The 22,699-nt window shown below is 34.7% G+C and overlaps 1 protein-coding gene and 1 long non-coding RNA gene across 6 annotated transcripts in view; one reads left to right on the plus strand and one right to left on the minus strand.

Moving 5' to 3' along the window:
- The window catches only part of LOC128649309 (uncharacterized), a 56,409-nt gene extending 38,959 nt beyond the window's left edge, over nucleotides 1-17,450 (minus strand). Inside the window, exons 1-3 of one of the 2 annotated variants that reach the window (XR_008400661.1) lie at nucleotides 17,364-17,450; nucleotides 11,707-11,771; nucleotides 8,674-8,935 (exon numbers count right to left, since the gene is read on the minus strand). This is a non-coding gene — a long non-coding RNA (uncharacterized LOC128649309). Of the gene's footprint in view, nucleotides 1-8,673; nucleotides 8,936-11,706; nucleotides 11,772-17,363 lie in introns of those variants that run through there. The other variant, XR_008400660.1, reaches the window with a different exon arrangement.
- The window catches only part of TRPM3 (transient receptor potential cation channel subfamily M member 3), an 814,585-nt gene that overhangs the window by 39,792 nt on the left and 752,094 nt on the right, over nucleotides 1-22,699 (plus strand). The gene's annotated exons all lie outside the window — the stretch shown is intronic.

The raw sequence follows: 22,699 nt of genomic DNA on the forward strand, positions 1-22,699 counted from the left end.
TTTGGGTAACTGAGCAAGCAACATTGATACCTATATGATATCAGTGTTATTGCAACTGGAGTTGATAGTTGTACATTGCCCTGAGTTTTATGGAAATGTTATGGATATTGTCACTAAATAAAAGCGATAAAAGCTATAAATTAAGCTACTAAGAAGGTATTTTATATATATATATATATATATATATATATATATATATATATATATATATATATATATATATATATATATATATATATAATTATTATTATTATCGGTTATTTGTTGAGCGCCAACAGATATATATATATATATAATTATTATTATTATCGGTTATTTGTTGAGCGCCAACAGATATATATATATAATTATTATTATTATCGGTTATTTGTTGAGCGCCAACAGATATATATATATAATTATTATTATTATCGGTTATTTGTTGAGCGCCAACAGATATATATATATATAATTATTATTATTATCGGTTATTTGTTGAGCGCCAACAGATATATATATATATATAATTATTATTATTAACGGTTATTTGTTGAGCGCCAACAGATATATATATATAATTATTATTATTATCGGTTATTTGTTGAGCGCCAACAGATATATATATATATAATTATTATTATTAACGGTTATTTGTTGAGCGCCAACAGATATATATATATAATTATTATTATTATCGGTTATTTGTTGAGCGCCAACAGATATATATAATTATTATTATTATCGGTTATTTGTTGAGCGCCAACAGATATATATATATAATTATTATCGGTTATTTGTTGAGCGCCAACAGATATATATATATATATATATATATATATATATATATATATATATATATATATATATATATATATATACAGTATATATACATATATGTCAGGCATATAACAGCATACTTAATGAATATTACACAAACTGCAAGCTGCATGATAATATCAATTCATAGTGGAGACCTATTTTGCAAATGAATAATGCAGCTTATTTTGTGAAATAAGCATATTATTTAAAGGGATAGTCTAGTCAAAATTAAACTTTCACGATTCAGATAGAGCATGCAATTTTAAGCAACTTTATCATTGACTCCTATTATCAATTTCTAAATGTTGACACCAATCAGCAAGCGCTACCCAGGTTCTGAACCAAAAATGGCCCGGCTCCTAAGCTTACATTCTTGCTTTTTTAATTAAAGATACAAAGAGAATGAAGAAAAAATGATAATAGAAGTAAATTAGAAAGTTGTTTAAAATTGCATGCTCTATCTGAATCTTAAAATATTAATTTTGACTAGACTATTCCTTAAGTTTTTTTTCTTTTTCTTTTCAGGGATTTCCCTGCTAGCTATTCACAAACTAATAAGCATGATCTCTTGTTTGCACACAATCAGTTAAGGAATGGGATTGTAGTAGCCAATCCCTTAAACGACCACTAAACACAGTAGAATAATGTAATCAATAAATACATAATAAAGAGACAAGGCAAAAACACTTAGTTTGAATTTTAAATGAGTAGTAGATTTTTTTTTCTAACAAATGTCAATTAGTTACATTATCCTTCCTAATGTATCATGTGACATCCAGCACCCAATCACAAAATGCGTATACGTATATCCTGTGAATCTTGCACATGCTCGGTAGGAGCTGGTGCCTGAGAAAATGTGCATATAAAAAGATTGTGCACATTTAGATAATGAAAGTGAATTTGAAAGTTTTTTTAAAATGATGTGCTCTATCTGAATCATAAAAGTTAAATTTTTACTTAACTGTCCCTTCAAGGTGATTTGGCTCTGATTCAGCTTAGTTAATAATAATTTATGAAACAAGTATTTAAACAAACAAACATATCTTCCTTTATACTCTCCATGTAATAGCTAAATATAAGTTTATATATTTATACATTCAAAATACATATCACACCTAAATTACCTAGTATTTAGATATTGCAAAGAATGGTTTAGCTATGATGATTGTTGCTGTAAAACTGATAATCCACCTTATAGGGATATGAAACCCAAACATTTCCTTTTGTGATCCAGAAAGAGCAAATCCTTTTTAAAAAGTTTCCAATTTACTTCTATTATCAAATTTGCTTCATTTGCATGATATTCTGTGTTGAAGAGATACCTAGGTAAGTATCTGAAGCATTATGTGGCAGGAAATAGTGCTGCCATCTAGTGCTCTTGCAAGTAGATAAATTGCTGCCATATAGTGCTCCAGAAATAGGGCAGCTCTTGAGCTTATGTGCTTGATTTTTAACAAAAGATACCAAGATAACAAATAAATAATTATAATTAAAGTAAAATAGAAAGTTGTTTAAAATCACATGCTCTATCTGAATAATGAAATAAATATTTTGGGTTTCATATCGCTTTAAAAGAGTAAATGACTAAATACAAGATGAGGGAAGAGGAAGTAAACACTACGTCTCAGAAATTTTGATAGAATTGTTTTCCCAAGCACCATTAGGAGTAAGTTGAAGAAGCACAATTTTTAGATGTATTCCCTCGGAGTAACAACCTTTTTTCAGTCATGTGACTGCTATTGAAAAGGATTGAGAAGCAGTGCATTAATTAAAATAGCCAGTAGGTGGAGCTGTCTGCTTGTGTTGCAGCAAAGATATGCAAGCCAAGCAAGCTGAAATTAATCAGTTTAACCAGACCTGAGCTACTGAGCATCTTGCAAAGGAACAAGAGCTTCCTGTCTATAAATCAGTCCAGTTTGGAATGCATAGAAAGAACTGTTTGCAGAAAAATGCAAGTAAAGTCTGTGTTGTGTGATTATTTTATTAAGTTTATAATGCTGTTTAGCAAATGTTTTTGTTCATTTAACTTAGTTTAATTATATAGTCTGTGTTGTGTGATTATTTTATTAGGTTTATAATGCTGTTTAGCATTTAAAGTCTTCATTTCAAAGCTTTAAAAATAATGTATTATGTTTTACTTATGACAATTTTGAGAGGGGCCTGGAACCTAACTCCCTCACTTCCCATTGACTTACATTATAAACTGGGTTTCAATTTACAACGGTTTCGATTTACAACCATTCCTTCTGGAACCTAACTCTGGCGTAAACTGAGAGCTACCTGTAATTGTATATTGCAATAATGTTACAGTTTAATGGTCATTTAAAGGGACGTAAAACCCAATTTATTTCTTTCATTATTCAGATAGAGGATACATTTTTAAACAATTGTCCAATTTATTTATATTATTAATTGTGCTCCATTCTCATGGTATCCTTTATTGAAGAAGTACTAATGTGCTACTGGGAGCTAGCTGAACACTTTGGTAGGCCTACCTAGGTATGCTTTCAATAAAGGATTCAAAGCAAATTATATAATATAAATAAATTAAAAAGCTATTTAAAATTATAGGCTCTATCGCAATGGTTTTCAAACCTGTCCGCAGGCCTCCCTAACAGGCCACATTTTGAGGATATCTGAACTAGCGCACAGGTGAAATAACATTTTTAAGGGGCATTCTATTTTGAGTTTAATGTCCATTTATATAGATAGATGTTTAAAGTGAAGGTCAATTTTCATTTGAAAGTGCCCGGTTTGTTTAAAAAAAAAAAACTATTAAAAACAGGGGCACTTTCATTCATGAAAATTGACATTGCACCGTATTTTAAAAATACTTACCTTGTTCTTCTGAAACGTCGGATTGCCGTTCTGAAATGATGCCCCACCTGCTTCTTCCTGGTTTACTTACCCAGCAATGACGAAACCGGCTTCCTCCAATCACGGCATTGCCTCAGGCAATGATTCCCCCGGGGGGGAAGCCCTGATTGGAGGATGCCGGAATCGTTATTGCTGACGTATGAAGAAGCTTGCAATGGGCTGGTGAAGCACTGGAGAGGCTTCAAGAAGAAAAGGTAAGTATATTTTAAGAAAACCGGTGGATATGTCAATTTTTATGAATGAAAGTGCTCCTGTTTGTAATAGTTTTTTTTTAAAAAACAGGCACTTTCACATGAAAATTGACGTTTACTTTAAGGACTGGCAAAAGCAAGTGCACAATCTATTAATAACGTAATTTAGTACCAGGGGTCTAAATGAATTAATTACCTGCTCACTGGTTCAAATTACATGGCTTCAGTATAACTGTTGTATAGCTAAATTGTTCTTCTTACACCTCCCCCATAAATAGCAGTGCTACCAAAATCACTATGCTGATTAATTCAGTGAAAAGCCTTTAGAAAATCTTATTATTTAATTTTACATGAATTTTTCATGATGTTGTATAACTGACTGCTGTATTTTCTATAAAAAGTGCTGACCTGTTTTCTGTAGTACTGTAACTAATGTAGCAGGGCCAGAGTCCTAGAGATGTCTGTGCAAGGAAGTATAAAAAATGTTTCGGTAATCTCCCTTAATCTGATTTGACTTTTGTATTCCTCTAAGCACAGTGCTGCTAAGGAATCATTCCTTTTTTTTAGCTCTAAAAAACAAACACTTTTTTTTATCATTCATCTTAAAAAATAAAAAAGGAAATCAAGCTAAGATCACACTTATTTTTAGAATAATAATATTTTATGTTCATTTTAAATTTCCTTGCTTTTATTTTTTTCTGACCAATAATTTAATTATATTTACCAACATAAAAATACAACTACTACAACACAATAAAAATGTATAAATGTACACATTAAAAAAAGGCAAATGTATTAATAAATTATGCAGTTTTTAGAATAGATGATTTTTTAAAATTCATGTATTGCTAGACAGGAGCAGATAATATACACTGCTGGCAATATGGTGTCTAATCATTAGCCAAGGTAATCTGTGCTTGGTCCAGCTGCTTGATCAAGGAAGATGATTCAGGAACATGGTGTTCACAGCTGTGATTGCATCAGAAAGCTTTGCTTTAGAATTGAGCCTTAGCTCACTCTGATAAACACTGATTTTTGTGTTACTTCCTAGAAAATTAGTATTTCTCTTTTTTTTCTACAGGAATAAAGCAGTTTTATTTGGAAACCCGAGTTAGAAACATCATATTCTTTTAATAACTGTAAACTGAAATGCTACTTTTAGAATAACTGCTTCTCATAATTCTAGACGGATGCATAAATAAATTGCAATTAATTAATTACCTAATTAATTTAATAGATTGAGCAATCCTAAATTACATTACATTTAGTCTGAATGCAAGATTAATATTCTAATTACTAGTAATAACCTGATACTTTTAATCTTTTACTATAAAAATAAATACCCCTGGAGTGGTTGTTGATAAATCAGGACCATAGAATATTAATACTCTGTAAACTGAATAGCTGACTAGTTATACTGCATTATCCAAAAGAGAAAAATGAAAACATAAATTACCTAAAAACGGTGCCCTGTGGCACCATCACCTAAATGTAGTCTGCTGTCACAATAAGAACAAATACTTAAAGGGATATTAAACTCCAATTTAAACTTCATGATTCAGATAGGGTATGTCATTTTAAACAACTTTCTAATTTACTTTTATCATCAAATTTGCTTTGTTCTTTTGGTATTCTTAGTTGAAAGCTAAACCTAGGTAGGCTCATATGCTAATTTCTAAGCCCTTGAAGACCGACTTTGCACTTGACAGTTTTTCACAGCTAGAGGGCATTAGTTCATGTGTTTCATATAGATAACACTGTGCTCATGCACGTGAAGTTATTTAAGAGTCAGCATTAAAGGGACACTGAACCCATTTTTTTTTCTTTCGTGATTCAGATAGAGCATGCAATTTTAAACAACTTTCTAATTTACTCCTATTATCACATTTTCTTCATTCTCTTGCTTTCTTTATTTGAAAAAGAAGGCATCTAAGCTATTTTTTGGGTTCAGAACCATGGAAAGCACTTGTTTATTGGAAGGTGAATTTACCCACCAATCAGCAAGAACAACACAGTGTGTTCACCAAAAATGGTCCGGCATCTAAACTTACATTCTTGCATTTCAAATAAAGATACCAAGAGAATGAAAAGAATTTGATAATAGGAGTAAATTAGAAAGTTGCTTAAGATTGCAGGCTCTATCTGAATCACAATAGAAAAAAAATGGGTTCAGTATCCCTTTAATTGCTTGAAATGCAAGTCTGTCAAAAGATCTGAGATAAGGGGACAGTCAGCAGAAGCTTAGATACAAGGTAATTACAGAGGTAAAAAGTATATTTCCATTTTGGTTATGCAAAATTGGGGAATGGTAAATAAAGGGATTATCTAGCTTTTTAAACAATAACATTTTTGGTGTTTACTATCCCTTTAATATTAAAAATATGATTATCAATAATCACTTTCATATAGACACAATCCCAAGACAAAAAATAAGAACAAAGAAAAACCAAAACTTCTGCAAATCTACAATATGTCACGCCTCAAATTCCTTGCTGATAGCTGAAGATGTTGACATCAGGTGGAGGTGACAGATTCTGGTAAAAAAAGGCAATCAGTTTGGGCCTTATATGAGCCTTTGCCAAACTATGGAGTAACAAGACCCTGTTTTTGTAAGTTTCCTAAAATGTGTGTGTTTACATGTAAGAATATTTGTTTTCCTTTTTTGTGGGTTTATAATAAACCATATTCTAACTTTTATTCTTGCCCTCATTCCCTGTTAGCCTGACCTTCAGATAATCAATATGAGCTGAATGAAAATCCATTTTAAAATTTTGTTGACAGTTTTAATAACAAAACAAAATTAGCTGCTTCTTAGGATGTTTCTTGCCAAGTCATTCTTTTTGCATTTTGTCATATACATTTTGACTGTAGAAAATGAGTAAAAAAATTATTTTTGCTTTTTTATATATATATATATATATATAGTATGCAGATACAGATATATTTTAGATTCTACTCTTGTGGGTTATATTATTGCTTGTTAATAAAATAGTGTTTATCCAACCTCCTGCTCTTCTGTTAGCGCAGGGATCATCCATATAAGTTCTTTGCTCAATATACCATTATCCTTGCAACACGTTTACATTTTCTCAGGACATTCCCAGGTATTGACCTACCGTCCTATAGGACTACTTATAGGTTTATTTTATTTATATATTTTTTGCATTTTGTTAAAGTTCAGTCTTTTCCATCTTACGTTAGCGCAGCAGACTAATAAAATAATATATCTAATCTTGTGAAATTACATCTATGCTATCCACAAGATGACTCCACACCAACCTTTTTCCTTTCTGTTTTTTGGCAGATATCATCCTTTTCAGCCTAAATTTCTTTAGATATTACCTTTAACAGCACACTTGTCGTTTCTAGAGCCAAGATGTTAGCTCTCTACTAGAAGATTTTAGTCACTGCTTCAGTGATGTTATCTAGAAAGCAGGTCCATAGACTCTGCTACTGGACTACCCAAAAGAAACAGGTTTCAAAGACATTTCGAGAAAGAAAGAAAAAAAAAATCATATAATATAGATAACAAAACAGGTCACAACTAACAACATATAACTAAAGCTTTATAACATGTTGTAGAAAGGCAGGGAGGGATACAAGGGAAAAACAACTCCTTTGTTGAAATGACAATGACACTAATTCATATATAAGATTTGTACCTTGCCAGTTTATTCCAATAGATGGTGCTGAGTTTAATCACCAATACAACAAGAAACCATGAAAATAGTCCATGGAGTCACACCCATGGAAAATAAAGCAACATTTTTTGTTTGTTTGTATTTGCTATAAAATATCTATGACAATTGTTCTTTTTAACTCCCTCTAAATAGAGAGTGCCTCTGTCTTATGTAAACATTGTGGGATTTACCTGAGCCTGCAACATTCTACACAGTGACTGGTAAGAGCATAGCAATAGTTCATAAACATCTGTCTCTAATTGGTCACAGCAATGTAGACCAGGAGCATGGGTTTAAACTGTGACTGCTCTTGATTTGCACACATTCTAAACAAAATCACAGTGTTATTTTGTTTTTAATAATTTACTTTGTATGCAGATATGTATTCATTTATTTATTTCTGCAATAGAACACTCATTTACTGATGTATGTTTTTCATACTGTTTAATAATATATTTTTAATGTCCTTCTAAGATTCACATTCTTCAAAGTGTATCTATTCATTCATTAATTCATTCATTTTCTTATTTATTTAGGCATATATCTTTGGGGATCTCGCTGAAAAAAATTGGTTAAGGAGTATGACACTCCCAATATTTTATAATTTAATTTAAATATCCAAGACTTAAAGGGACATAATACTCATATGCTAAATCACTTGAAATTGATGCAGTATAACTGTAAAAAGCTGACAGGAAAATATCACCTGAGCATCTCTATGTAAAAAAGGAAGATATTTTACCTCACAATCTCCTCAGCTCAGCAGAGTAAATTCTGTGTAAAAAGTTATACTCAGCTGCTGCTCAGCTGCAGGTAAAAAAAAAATTAGAAAATGAAGAAATGAACAGGAGCCAATCAGCATCAACAGTGCTGAGGTCATGAACTCTTTTACTGTGATCTCATGAGATTTCATTGTAAACTTCCTTACACTGAATAGGGAAATAAGATGAGTGTGCATGAATGCTCGCTCCTTCCGCTGTCCCGGGACAGCCATACTGATTTGTTGCTTAGAAGTCCTTTACAATGGTATGTGGCTATTGAGAAACTTTTGAGGTAAAATATCTTTCTTTTTTACATAGAGATGTTCAGGTGATATTTTCTAGTCAGCTTTTTACAGCTATGCTGCATCACCGTCAAGTGTTTAAACATCTGGGTATTATGGCCCTTTAAGCTTCCCTTTGTTTATCAGATAGTTTCAGATTGTCTAGCCACTCAGGTATCAGGGCAGATGTATATTGCTTCCAAAAGAGTAGAACTGTCAAACTCCTAGCATGAGTAATGTTTGCAAAAATATGCTTATGGTGTTGTATTATAATAGTGAATAATATCCAATCATCAATCTAGGGTTTGTCACTTGATGAGCAATCAGTAGCAGGTGGTAAGATTCCCCTGAAAGAGAGAGAGAGAGAGAGAGAGAGAGAGAGAGAGAGAGAGAGAGAGAGAGAGAGAGAGAGAGAGAGAGAGAGAGAGAGAGAGAGAGAGAGAGAGAGAGAGAGAGAGAGAGAGAGAGAGAGAGAGAGAGAGAGAGAGAGAGAGAGAGAGAGAAAATGAAAAGTGTTAGTGAAAATTCTTTACTTAATTAAAGGTATTTTATGCCCCAATTATCTTGTAACCCTGGACAACATTTCATCTGGGTCACCTAACAGCTTAAACAATAACAATAATAACAATAACTATAAAATATTAGTTGACACAAACATATGTATTCATTGTTACAAACAAGTACAACAATTAACATGATACCTCAAGATCCAGGAAGCATCCGGTAACTATTTCAGCTAAGTTCTTACACAATTTATACACATCTCAGACTAATCAGCTTGTTCTATACCATAAATGCAAAAGGATAAATTTATACTTTAGTTTCCTCATAAGGCTTTTACAAATTTACATGATGTGTAGATAATTCTATTTATATATTTTAACTCCACATATGGTGCAGTATAAATTGTAGTTTTTGAAGAGTGAATGTATCATATTTGAAATGCTTTAACCCCTTAATGACCACAGCACTTTTCCATTTTCTGTCCGTTTGGGACCAAGGCTATTTTTACATTTTTGCGGTGTTTGTGTTTAGCTGTAATTTTCATCTTACTCATTTACTGTACCCATACATATTATATACCGTTTTTCTCGCCATTAAATGGACTTTCTAATGATACCATTATTTTCATCATATCTTATAATTTACTATAAAAAAAATTATAAAATATGAGGAGAAAATTGAAAAAAAAAACACTTTTTCTAACTATGACCCCCAAAATCTGTTACACATCTACAACCACCAAAAAACACCCGTGCTAAATAGTTTCTAAATTTTGTCCTGAGTTTAGAAATACCCAATGTTTACATGTTCTTTGCTTTTTTGTAAGTTATAGGGCCATAAATACAAGTAGCACTTTGCTATTTCCAAACCATTATTTTTCAAAATTAGCGCTAGTTACATTAGAACACTAATATCTTTCAGGAATCTCTGAATATCCATTGACATGTATATATTTTTTTTTAGTAGACATCCCAAAGTATTCATCTAGGCCCATTTTGGTATATTTCATGCCACCATTTCACCGCCAAATGCGATTAAATACAAAAAATCGTTCACTTTTTTACTAATTTTTTCACAAACTTTTGGTTTCTCACTGAAATTATTTACAAACAGCTTGTGCAATTATGGCTTAAATGGTTGTAAATTCTTCTCTGGGACCCCCTTTGTTCAGAAATAGCAGACATATATGGCTTTGGCGTTGCTTTTTAGTAATTAGAAGGCTGCTAAATGCCACTGCGCACTACACGTGTATTATGCCCAGCAGTGAAGGGCTTAATTATGGAGCATGTAGGGAGCTTTTAGGGATAATTTTAGCTTTATTGTAGTGTAGTAGACAACCCCTAGTATTGATCTAGGCCAATTTTGGTATATTTCATGCCACCATTTCACCGCCAAATGCGATCAAATTAAAAAAAAACATTAAATTTTTCACAATTTTAGGTTTCTCACTGAAATCATTTACAAACAGCTTGTGCAATTATGGCACAAATGGTTGTAAATGCTTCTCTGGGATCCCCTTTGTTCAGAAATAGCAGACATATATGGCTTTGGCGTTGCTTTTTGGTAATTAGAAGGCCGCCAAATGCCACTGCATTTCACACGTGTATTATGGCTAGCAGTGAAGGGGTTAATTATGTAGCTTGTAGGGAGCTTGCAGGGTTAATTTTAGCTTTAGTGTAGAGCTCAGCCTCCCACTTGAAACATGAGACCCCCTGATCCCTCCCAAACAGCTCTCTTCCCTCCCCCACCCCACAATTGTCCCCGCCATCTTAAGTACTGGCAGAAACTCTGCCAGTACTAAAATAAAAGCTATATTTGGGGTTTTTTTGTGTTTTTTTTAGCATATGTACATATGCTGCTGTGTAGGATCCCCCCTTAGCCCCTAGCCTCACTGATCCCCCACCAAAGAGCTCTCTAACCCTCCCCCTCTGCCTTAATGGACGCCATCTTGGGTACTGGCAGCTGTCTGCCAGTACCCAGTTTAGTGAAAAAATGTGCCTTTTTTTTAAAAAAAAAGCCCTTTTCTGTAGTGTAGCTTCCCCCCCCCCCCAAGATCAACCCCCCACCCCTTCCAGATCTCTTAGCTGTTTATTTACAGCTTTCAAAACGTTTTATTTTTTCACTTTTGAAAGTTTATTTTTCTGTAGTGTAGCGGTTCCCTCCCGCTCCCGCCCTGTGCACGTGCCCGCCCGCCGCCCACCTTTCACGCGCGTGCTCCCGCCCCTCCCGCCCCCGATCCCGCCCCCCTCCACTCCACTCGGCACATCAATGGCCGCCTCCCAGGCTTGCTCCCACCCACCAACGATACCGGCCCCCGATGTCCGGTGCAGAGAGGGCCACAGAGTGGCTCTCTCTGCATCGGATGGCCAAGGGGGGTTATTGCAGGATGCCTCGATATCGAGGCATCACTGCAATAACCGGAAAGCAGCTGGAAGCGAGCAGGATCGCTTCCAGCTGCTTTCCAGACCAAGGACGTACGCCACACGTCCTCTGTCATTAACTGTATTTTTTTTGAGGACGTGTGGGGTACGTCCTTGGTCGTTAAGGGGTTAATGAAAAATTACTGGCACAATGTTCACATTAAAGGCACTTGGAAAAAGATAATGATGTATACCTGGAAAATGTAGAAACAGACAACCTTACGTGGAAGCTCTCAACCAGATCAAAGTCCATCTTTTACTGTAGAACATAAAATAAAAAATATCTAAATGATTAGAATTATTTGTTTTACATACTTAACATGTTACATTAGTTAACAACCATGAAATTTGCTTTTCATGATCTTTAAATAATTTCTTGGTACATAAATCATATTTTCTTTAGGGGTAATATTCAAGGGGCACTTCTAAAACATGTAATACAATAACAACAAAGGAACACCTATTGACAAAGAGATGGTTACTGTCCCAAATAAAAAGATTTGCATATTCCCCTCTGAATTTTGTGATAGTGATCTTGGATGAATGTGGTATGCGATATTAAATGTGTTGTGCAATTCTGAGCATTGTAATGTCAGATGAGAAAGATTAAATGTAACCACCAATCAGCAAGCGCTACCCAGGTGCTGAGCAAAAAATGGGATGGCCTTTAAGCTTACATTCCTGCTTTTTCAAATAAAGATACCAAAAGAACGAAGAAAATTTGATAATAGGAGTAAATTAGAAAATTGCTTAAAATTGCATGCTCTTTCATAATCATGAAAGAAAAAATGTAGGTTTCATATCCCTTTAATAACTGATGCATTTCTTAATATTTATTATCTTTACGTCTTGAAGAAAGGGTACCCACAAGTGGCAGCTGGTGAGGTTTTAAGCTAGTGGGGAAGAATATTCTTTCATTTCTATAACCTTAATAATTTGCTGTTTTTCATTGTTTTAATACAGGAACCAATAATTTATTCAGCATTGTATGTCCATAAACATAGTTAACATCATATTAGAGATCTGCTTTATGGTATTTAATCAGTAATAAATTACTGTAAAATTTAACAAGAAACAACACATGGTAGACATTGACATTTTTTTTCTATTTGTACTTTTATTTACTTAGATGGCTCCAGTTTGAGTGAACATTGGGCTTATCAAAAGCTTGGTTTACAATGTTTGCTCCCGGGTTGCCTGTACTGCCGGTGTCTTGTCATCAGGTTAGGAAACAGTGGTCTAACAAGCGCTGCAGGCTCATTCACACAAGCCTGCACTAAAGAGTCTCCAAAACCACATAGGCAGCTTGATTAATAAAGCCCTATATTTGTTAGAAAAGCCACAGTTCCCATTAGTCGGATAGAGACTGGTCCCAGCTCACTTTAAAGTCTTAACCTAGAAGCACTTAGTCATTAGCCACTTGTCACGATCCACTAACAATTATTACTCATAAAACTTTAAAGGTACCTTCGTATCTGGTCCACAGGGAGGGTACATTTAATCTCAGTTAAAACTTGACTCTGTCTGCCACTTCCTTACTGATTCATACTGATCAATCCCACACAGGGAAAACTGCTCCTCCCCTCCTTGGATACTCAGTAACCTTGTGCTGCAATCAGCTCACCTAGACTCAGTGGATCTCCATGCGGCTCCTGCGTTAATGCTTGACCCGGCTCCAGGCAACATTAATCCAAGTAAACAGATGTACCTGGGAACTTGTTTTAAATGTTTCCTTTATTTGCAGTAATTAAAAAATCATTGCAACAAACACACACAATGTTTCAGAGTAAAGCCTTTAGCCGCAGTCATAGCTGTATACAGCTACGACTACAGCTATAGGCCGAAACGCCTCAGCTGACCTGTGATGCTGCCGAGCACCGACGTGTGCTTTAATCTGAAACATTGTGTGTGTTTGTTGCAATGATTTTTTAATTATTGTAAATAAAGGAAACATTTTTAAAACAAGCTCCCCAGGTGCATCTGTTTACTTGGATCTATATTTGTTAGACACATGCAAAATATTAATAATAACAATAATCATCATAATAAACATTAGCTCATGTTTGTAAAGAAGCATTTAACCTTTTAACGCCGTTATGCCGTTCTATTCCGTCATATTTACACTGGGCTTTAAAGCCGTTATGACGGAATAGAACGTCATATCAAACGGCTGTCCTGAAGCCTTCTGCGCTTCAAGGACTTGATTGCGGTCTGGAGGGCGTTCCTAGGGTTGTAGGGACGCCCCCCAGATGGAATCCAATAATTGAAATCGTAGTTTCAATTTGTCTACATCGGAACAGGTGTTCCGATGTAGACACTTTAACCCTGTCACGAAAGGGTTAAAAAAACTTAATATTTCACTCTCCTGAATAATAAAGCATTGTAACAAAAATATAAAATGTACAGAGAAATACAGCAGACACAGCAGATGTATATGTTTATAAACTTGCAGATTTGAAAGAAAATTGAATTATATTTGTTTTGCTGGGATAATCTGAATACCAAACATTGGTAAGCTAATGATAAAATATATGTGCAGCCACCAATTAGCATCTAGCTACCAGGTCCTCAGCCTACCTAGGTGTGCTTTCAACAAATGATACCAAGAGAATGAAGCAAATTGGATAATAGAAGTACAATGAAATGATGCCTAAAAGTGTATGCTCTGCCTAATTTATAAAAAAAAAAAAAGTTTAATGTCCCTTTAAGTTCAGTTCATCAAAGCAATCCATTATATGTTTATACCTTCTTTTTTTTTAAAACATACTATTTTCTTGATACACTATCCTGCTATCCTATTTCTAAGTGTTTTATTCATACTGGATTTGCTGCATTTTTGGTGTCAATGTCTGAATACACAGCTTCCAAAGCCTTGGAATTTGCATTTATGACATTGATATTGCCATTCAGTTTAGCTATCATTCTTACTGAAATGCTTCGACCAATGTCTGATACAGTTAGAAGATTAAATATTATTATATAATACCAACAACCTGAAAGCATCATTTAGCATAAGATTATACACACTGTATTTGTAACCCAGCATATGATCAATGTAATTTCCCTAGCTATTCCTTCCCGTAGAGCAGTGGTTCTAAATATGTCCCCAGGGAACTGTAAAAGGCTAAGGGAATCACTGCTTCAGTTATTTTGATTGAAAAATGTGTTCAGTTAAGGGTATCCTAAAAACGTGGCCTGTCACTGTTCCCAGGGGATTTTGTTTGAGAACCAAAAGTACTAGAAACATGAATGGGTACAAATTGCAGATATAATTCCTTTTGTTTTCTGGTCACTTGTTTTTATAAAATATAACAGAACAGATCAGAGAACAATTCTAGGTCACAGTGTGTGGATGTTTTGATGCCTTAGGATTATTGTTAGTGATAAACATTTCCCAAAAGTAGATAAATAAGCAGTTCTGTATCAAATCATGTGGTGAGTCATTCTCAGCATTTCTTATGACACAATTTTATTAGAAGGTTTAGTGGTAACAATAAAAACAAATCTGTTTGCGAACTTCCCTTCTCTCTCATCACTCCCCTCACTCCCCCCCTTTTTTTTTTTCTTCTTCTCCCCCAGTAAATGTTCCGTCTCTCCTCACACCATTCACCCTCGGTTACAACCAATTAAATTTTACTAACAGTAGATATAACTACTAGATAAGTTTCCTCTCTAAATCACCCACATAAAAGAGACCCTTATTTTAGCATCATTTTCTATCTTGTCTCCCCTCACGTGAGTAGATCTATCTATTCTTCTCCGCTATCCAACAACCTCACATCTGCTCTTCTTATATTTATATGCATTTTGTCTTCTTTGTTCGACGAACTTCTTATGTAACATTCAATGGTGCAGTTTTTGTTATCTTTATATTTGTCTCAATAAAAAATTTATTTAAAAAAAAATAAATCTGTTTGCTTTAGTTTTGTAATAAATAAAAACATTTGCTTCAGATTCTTGTTCTGCTATTCCTTTAATTATATTGAAAAAAATAAAAGGGTTAACTTGTTCCAGGTTTTTTTTAGGAGAAATGTGTCCCCTCTAGGAATTAAAAGCACATGAAACACAACATTTTTCTTTCATAATTTAGATAGAGCATATAAATGTAAACAATTTTCCAATTTAATTAGATTACCTCATTTGTTTTGTTCTCTTGGTATCCTTTGTTAAAAAGCATACATAAGTAGGCTCAGAAGTAGCAATGCACTACTAGGATCTGGCTACTGATTGGTGGCTACTCAAATATGCCTCTTGTCATTGGTTCACCAGATTTGTTCAGCTAACTCCCAGTAGTGCACCACTGCTCCTTCAAAAAAGGATACCAAGAGAATGATGCAAATTTGATAAGACAAGTAAATAGGCAAGTTGTTTAAAATTGTATGGTCTATATGAACCATGCAATAGCAATTTTTGGGTTTCATGACCCTTTAAAAGCTTTTACAAAAGCCTGTAAAAGTGAATTCAATTCTTAAGCAACATAAATTCAAAAGCAAAACAACTTAAACCACAAGTGCCCACAGGATATGCGCTTTACATACTGTCAGAGGTTCATTTAATATTCGGTTTGTACACAAACTTAAAGTGCCATAAAACATTTTGAGATCTGTGCATATCCTAAAAGGGAGAATTAAGTAAAAATTGTTTGCATTAAAAAAAAAAGTGGCAAGTATTTTAAAATAATTTTTAAAAATAAGCTAAATTAGTTACATAGCCATGCTCTCTGGAGTAGTCTGATCCACCCCTTATCAGTGTTTAGCATAAAAAAACACAGGTATTGTATTTAAACTGAGTTCACAGCAGTTTATTTACTTCTAGGCATGCTCCAGCAGATAAGGATTGTTAAAGTCTTGTATTCTACCAAGGCAAAGGTGGAGATAGATACAGCCATATAAGGAATTGTGTTGGGGGGAGTTAGAGCTGTACAATTCAGAAACTTAAAAGAAAGTTGAGGCACTTTAAATTTGCAGGTAAATTAATTAAAGTACATCTTCATCAATATGTATTGTGTCTTTTTTCACTTTAATATTATGTTGCAGCTTCATGTAAAAAGTTTTATGGACCTGTTCTGTTGCACTTTGTGGGATTAAACAGATGCCTACAATAAGAAGAGAAGGCCATACTAAGTGTATATAATGACACATCAGACTTAGTTTTGCATATCCTGTTATAATAATCAATAAGCACACTAACTATTGAGAGCACTAGTAGGATGAGACATGCAATATCCCTCCCATTTAATATTATGAAGACTTTTAAAGGGAGAGTAAACTCTAAATTTAACATCCATGATTCAGATAGAGCATGTAATTTTAAACAACTTTTCAATTTATCACTATTATAACATTTGCTTTGTTCCTCTAGTGTCCTTTGTTAAAGAGTAAACCTAGGTAGGAACCTAGGAGCTCAGGAGCGTGCCCGTGTCTTTAGCATTCTATCACAACGTATTTCTAATAGTGTAAAATAATACAGATAGCTGTATTATGAATAATATATGTTCTAGTATATTTAATATTATTATTATTATAGATAGATTAATTGATTGATAGATCTTGTTACAGTGTTTATATAAAATGAACATTTTATAGAGATACAAACTGGTTTTAATGACCAATCAATACAACTAGATGTTTCATAGATACACTAGAGATGTGTATTCATTTTCGTACGAATGCACATTCATAGCGAAATTCTTTTTTCCTTTCTTTTAAATGAAAACGAATATTCAAATGAATGCACCAGCAAAATTCAAAGAAAACTAAAAAATACTGACAACATTCACCAGTAAGTATTTGTTTCCTTTAAATTACTTTTAAAGGCTTAATACTTAACGTTCTCTGGAGAGCACACTAACCTGATCCTCTTCTTGCAAGATCCCTGGTCGCGCTAACAGAAGGTTTAGTGCGCTTGGCACCCAGGACCTGCACTAACTTTCCACCTGTAGCTTTGAAACCTTTGTATTCACTTTAACGAAAACAAATGTTAATGTTTAACAAAAATTCAGTATTCCTTTTTTTAAACTAAACAAATACTGAATAGTGTAGCCAAATATTCGGAGCCAAAATTTCATCCAAAACAAATTTTTGTTGGCTGCACATGTCTTATATACACACACATAGATACATATATCTTAATCATTCGTCAATTCCTTCTAATGAAACGCTAATCTGGCTGAAGTCATTAATCTGTTACAACCCAATTTCAAATTATGACCTGGCATTCATGTTTTTATAAATAATGGGTTACTACTGAAATTTAGCAACTCGGGCAATATTTGAAGGATTTTAAGCACAATCTCTCGCCATTTTTATTTCTAATCTATGTTGGGATGTTAGGGTCTTTGTACCTTTGTTTTATTAGACCATGAACTATTTTAGTAACTCTGCTTTAAACAGATTCTGGTTTAAATGGAATTATCTCCTGAACTGTATACTGTGGGGTTGACTCTAAGCCAGGGATTTTCAAAGCTGTTCTAAGGCCTCCCTAACAGGCCAGATTGTCAAGATATCTAAACTGTAGCACAGGTAAAATGGTCAGCTCATTAGTAAACATTCAATCCAAGCAAAATCTGAACTCTCCAAGTCAAAGAAGTGAAAAAACTTTATTGACAAGCAATGTTTCGGGGCTCCTGCCCCTTTGTCAAGCCCCAAAATGTTGCTTGTAAATAAAGTGTTTTTACTTCTTTGCCTTGGAGAGTGCAGCTTTTTCTTGGTTTGAATGACTTAAGGAGCAAGAGGCAGGCTCTAAAAGCTAGCACCCATTCTTATATACACTTTGGGATTTTGTTGAGAGAGTGCTGGTCCTAATACAGTACAACAAAGTCTTATAATTTGCACATTTTCCGAGGCACCTGCTCCTACTGAGCATGTGCAAGTATTCACAGGATATACGTATATGCCTTTTGTGATTGGCTGATGTCTGTCACGTGATGTAGTGGGAGGTAAAATAGAACTAACTTTAAAAATTTTCAGAAATAATTCTACTGCTCATTTGAAATTCAAACGAAGTGCTTTTGCATGGGCTTTTTATTATGAGTATGTTATTCTACTGGGTTTATTCTGTGATGGATATTCAAGGCCATTGATATTTTTTACACCCTCCTTTTAATATGTGCTCTTGAGTAGTTAAGTTATTTTTCAGTTCTTTTGAAAGATTATTGAAGGTTACTGTGAAATGTACTTTCCAACAGAGAGAACCTACTGGAATGGCTGGATTATTGTGAAATCATGTGAATCACAACAGTTTAACACAGCTTGTGTCTACTTATCCTAGTATGTGATTTCAAAGGTAAATGGTTTACCTGCACTAATTTAGCTTTTCCTGTTTCTGGGGGTCCACTTATACAAGTAAGATGTTCCTGTTTTAAAATTGTGTTTAATTTACTGAAAAAGTGCAATTTTAGATCCTATTAATTAAAAGGGTGATGAATTTATAATAATCTGTTTTAAAATTTATAGTTTGGATGGATTAATAATATGATTGATAGATAGATAGATAGATAGATAGATAGATAGATAGATAGATAGATAGATGGATAGATGGATAGATGGATAGATAGATAGATAGATAGATAGATAGATAGATAGATAGATAGATAGATAGATACTTAGATAGATAGATACTTAGAAAGATACTTAGATAGATACTTAGATAGATAGATAGATAGATAGATACTTAGATAGATACTTAGATAGATACTTAGATAGATACTTAGATAGATAGATACTTAGATAGATACTTAGGCCTAGATTTGGAGTTTGGCATTAGCCGTGAAAACCAGCGTTAGAGGCTCCTAACGCTGGTTTTAGGCTAACTCCGGTATTTGGAGTCACTCAAAAAAGGGTCTAACGCTCACTTTTCAGCCGCGACTTTTCCATACCGCAGATCCCCTTACGTCATTTGCGTATCCTATCTTTTCAATGGGATCTTTCTAACTCCGTTATGTAGAGTCGTGTCTGAAGTGAGCGTTAGAATTCTAACGACAAAACTCCAGCCGCAGAAAAAAGTCAGTAGTTAAGAGCTTTCTGGGCTAACGCCGGTTCATAAAGCTCTTAACTACTGTACTCTAAAGTACACTAACACCCATAAACTACCTATGTACCCCTAAACCGAGGTCCCCCCACATCGCCGCCACTCGATTACATTTTTTTAACCCCTAATCTGCCGACCGCCACCTACGTTATACTTATGTACCCCTAATCTGCTGCCCCTAACACCGCCGACCCCTGTATTATATTTATTAACCCCTAATCTGCCCCCCACAACGTCGCCGCCAACTACCTACAATAATTAACCCCTAATCTGCCGACCGGACCGCACCGCTACTATAATAAAGTTATTAACCCCTAATCCGCATCACTAACCCTATAATAAATAGTATTAACCCCTAATCTGCCCTCCCTAACATCGCCAACACCTAACTTTAAACATTAACCCCTAATCTGCCGACCGGAGCTCACCGCTATTCTAATAAATGTATTAACCCCTAAAGCTAAGTCTAACCCTAACACTAACACCCCCCTAAATTAAATATAATTTTAATCTAACAAAATGAATTAACTCTTATTAAATAAATTATTCCTATTTAAAACTAAATACTTACCTGTAAAATAAATCATAATATAGCTACAATATAAATTATAATTACATTGTAGCTATTTTAGGATTAATATTTATTTCACAGGTAACTTTGTATTTATTTTAACCAGGTACAATAGCTATTAAATAGTTAAGAACTATTTAATAGTTACCTAGTTAAAATAATTACAACATTACCTGTAAAATAAATCCTAACCTAAGTTACAATTAAACCTAACACTATACTATCATTAAATTAATTAAATAAAATACCTACAATTACCTACAATTAAACCTAACACTACACTATCAATAAATTAATTAAATACAATATCTACAAATAACTACAATGAAATAAACTAACTAAAGTACAAAAAATAAAAAAGAACTAAGTTACAAAAAATAAAAAAATATCTACAAACATAAGAAAAATATTACAACAATTTTAAACTAATTACACCTACTCTAAGCCCCCTAATAAAATAACAAAGACCCCCAAAATAACAAAATGCCCTACCCTATTCTAAATTACTAAAGTTCAAAGCTCTTTTACCTTACCAGCCCTGAACAGGGCCCTTTGCGGGGCATGCCCCAATAAGTTCAGCTCTTTTGCCTGTAAAAAAAACATACAATACCCCCCCCCCAACATTACAACCCACCACCCACATACCCCTAATCTAACCCAAACCCCCCTTAAATAAACCTAACACTAAGCCCCTGAAGATCTTCCTACCTTATCTTCACCATACCAGGTTCACCGATCCGTCCTGAAGAGCTCCTCCGATGTCCTGATCCAAGCCCAAGCGGGGGGCTGAAGAGGTCCATGATCCGGCTGAAGTCTTCATCCAAGCGGGAGCTGAAGAGGTCCATGATCCGGATGAAGTCTTCATCCAAGTGGGAGCTGAAGAGGTCCATGATCCGGATGAAGTCTTCTATCAACAGCATCTTCAATCTTCTTTCTTCGGGAGCCATCATCTTCCATCCGACGCGGAACATCCTCTTCTCCCGACGCCTACTAGCCGAATGAAGGTTCCTTTAAGGGACGTCATCCAAGATGGCGTCCCTCGAATTCCGATTGGCTGATAGGATTCTATCAGCCAATCGGAATTAAGGTAGGAATATTCTGATTGGCTGATGGAATCAGCCAATCAGAATCAAGTTCAATCCGATTGGCTGATCCGATTGAACTTGATTAATAAGAGCCTGCCCCTGCTGCCGGCCACCTGTCCTGCTGAGTCGCGGCGTCACTCACTGGCACTGTTTATTAGCTAGCCCCCAGGCCTCACGGAATGCCATGAATCTGATGATGGAGCCTCAGCCTATGGAGGACTCAGGACCACTCCAGACTCCAGATCCACCCGGCTCGGCGGCAGCCAGCATCTTTTCCGGCCTCCAACCACTGACACACCATGAGTGTAGTGCAGCCGCGTGCAGTGCGACGGTGTGTGTGTGACTGTGACGTCACTAACAGTGCACTCACTCAGACCCAGGCCGGAAGCAGTGCGCCGCAGCCTGTGCGGCTGATCCGAATGGGCCCATGTTTGTTTGTATATGGGCTGGCCGGGCTGGCCCTGAAGTTTAAAAATTAAACATTTAATAAATATTTTTCCAAAAAAAGTTCTCAAATAATTTTTTAAGTCAGCAGTACTAGTGGGTGGGGCTAAGGTAACCGGCGGCCCACCGGGCAAATACCCGGTATGCACTATGGCCAGTCCGGGCCTGATGTATTGGTATTGCAAAACCACCAGTTTTTTTTATTTGATAATGATAATAGTTATACAAGAACCAGCACTAAAATGCAAGATTGTAAAAAGAGCTAAGATAAGGGGGCAGTCTGCAGGGCTTATATACAAGGTAATAACAGGAGCTTCTGTAATCTGGGAGGTAAAAGAGATAAGCAATAACATGTTAATTTTCAATTGTTCTCTTTAAGTTTTGGGCTTTGGTATACAGACAGAGATAATATAAAGAAGCAGGTGTGTGTGTACAGAAACTGATGAATGAAATAGGGGGCTAACAAGCTCAATCTATTTTAATGGATTGTTGTTGAAATAAACAAAGACAACTATTCCATATGCAAAATTAAACCTAAAGAAACACTTTGTCATACATTTTATACTCTGCAGCTGGTATAACATGTCATTGGAAACACATTAGGGAAATACAATTTTACAGTAGACTGTCAATTTAAGCAAACCCTCTGGTAAAATATGATAGTAAATGAAATTTTTGATCCTAAAAAAACATCTTGATGTCTATTCCCATACATTAGAATTATTGTATTAAAGGGATACTAAACCCAATTATTTTTTCTTTCATGATTCAAATAGAGCATGCAATTTTAAGTAACTTTCTAATTTAATCGTATTATCAATTTTTATTTTTTTTAATACTTTTTATTGAGGTAAAGAATATAACAGTACATAGCAATCATTTAGAGAAACCCTCAACCCGTGAGGGCCTATAATAAAGGTATACAGTACTGTACATATAACATACATCACCACAAAGCTATAGACATAAATAAAATCTTACACTTCTACATGTAGAGAGAACAGAAACTAAAGACTGAACCAGATATTAATAAAGAGGTGCCGCCCATGTGGTTAATAA

Source organism: Bombina bombina, chromosome 2 (assembly GCF_027579735.1).
Source record: "Bombina bombina isolate aBomBom1 chromosome 2, aBomBom1.pri, whole genome shotgun sequence".
Lineage (NCBI taxonomy): Eukaryota > Metazoa > Chordata > Amphibia > Anura > Bombinatoridae > Bombina > Bombina bombina.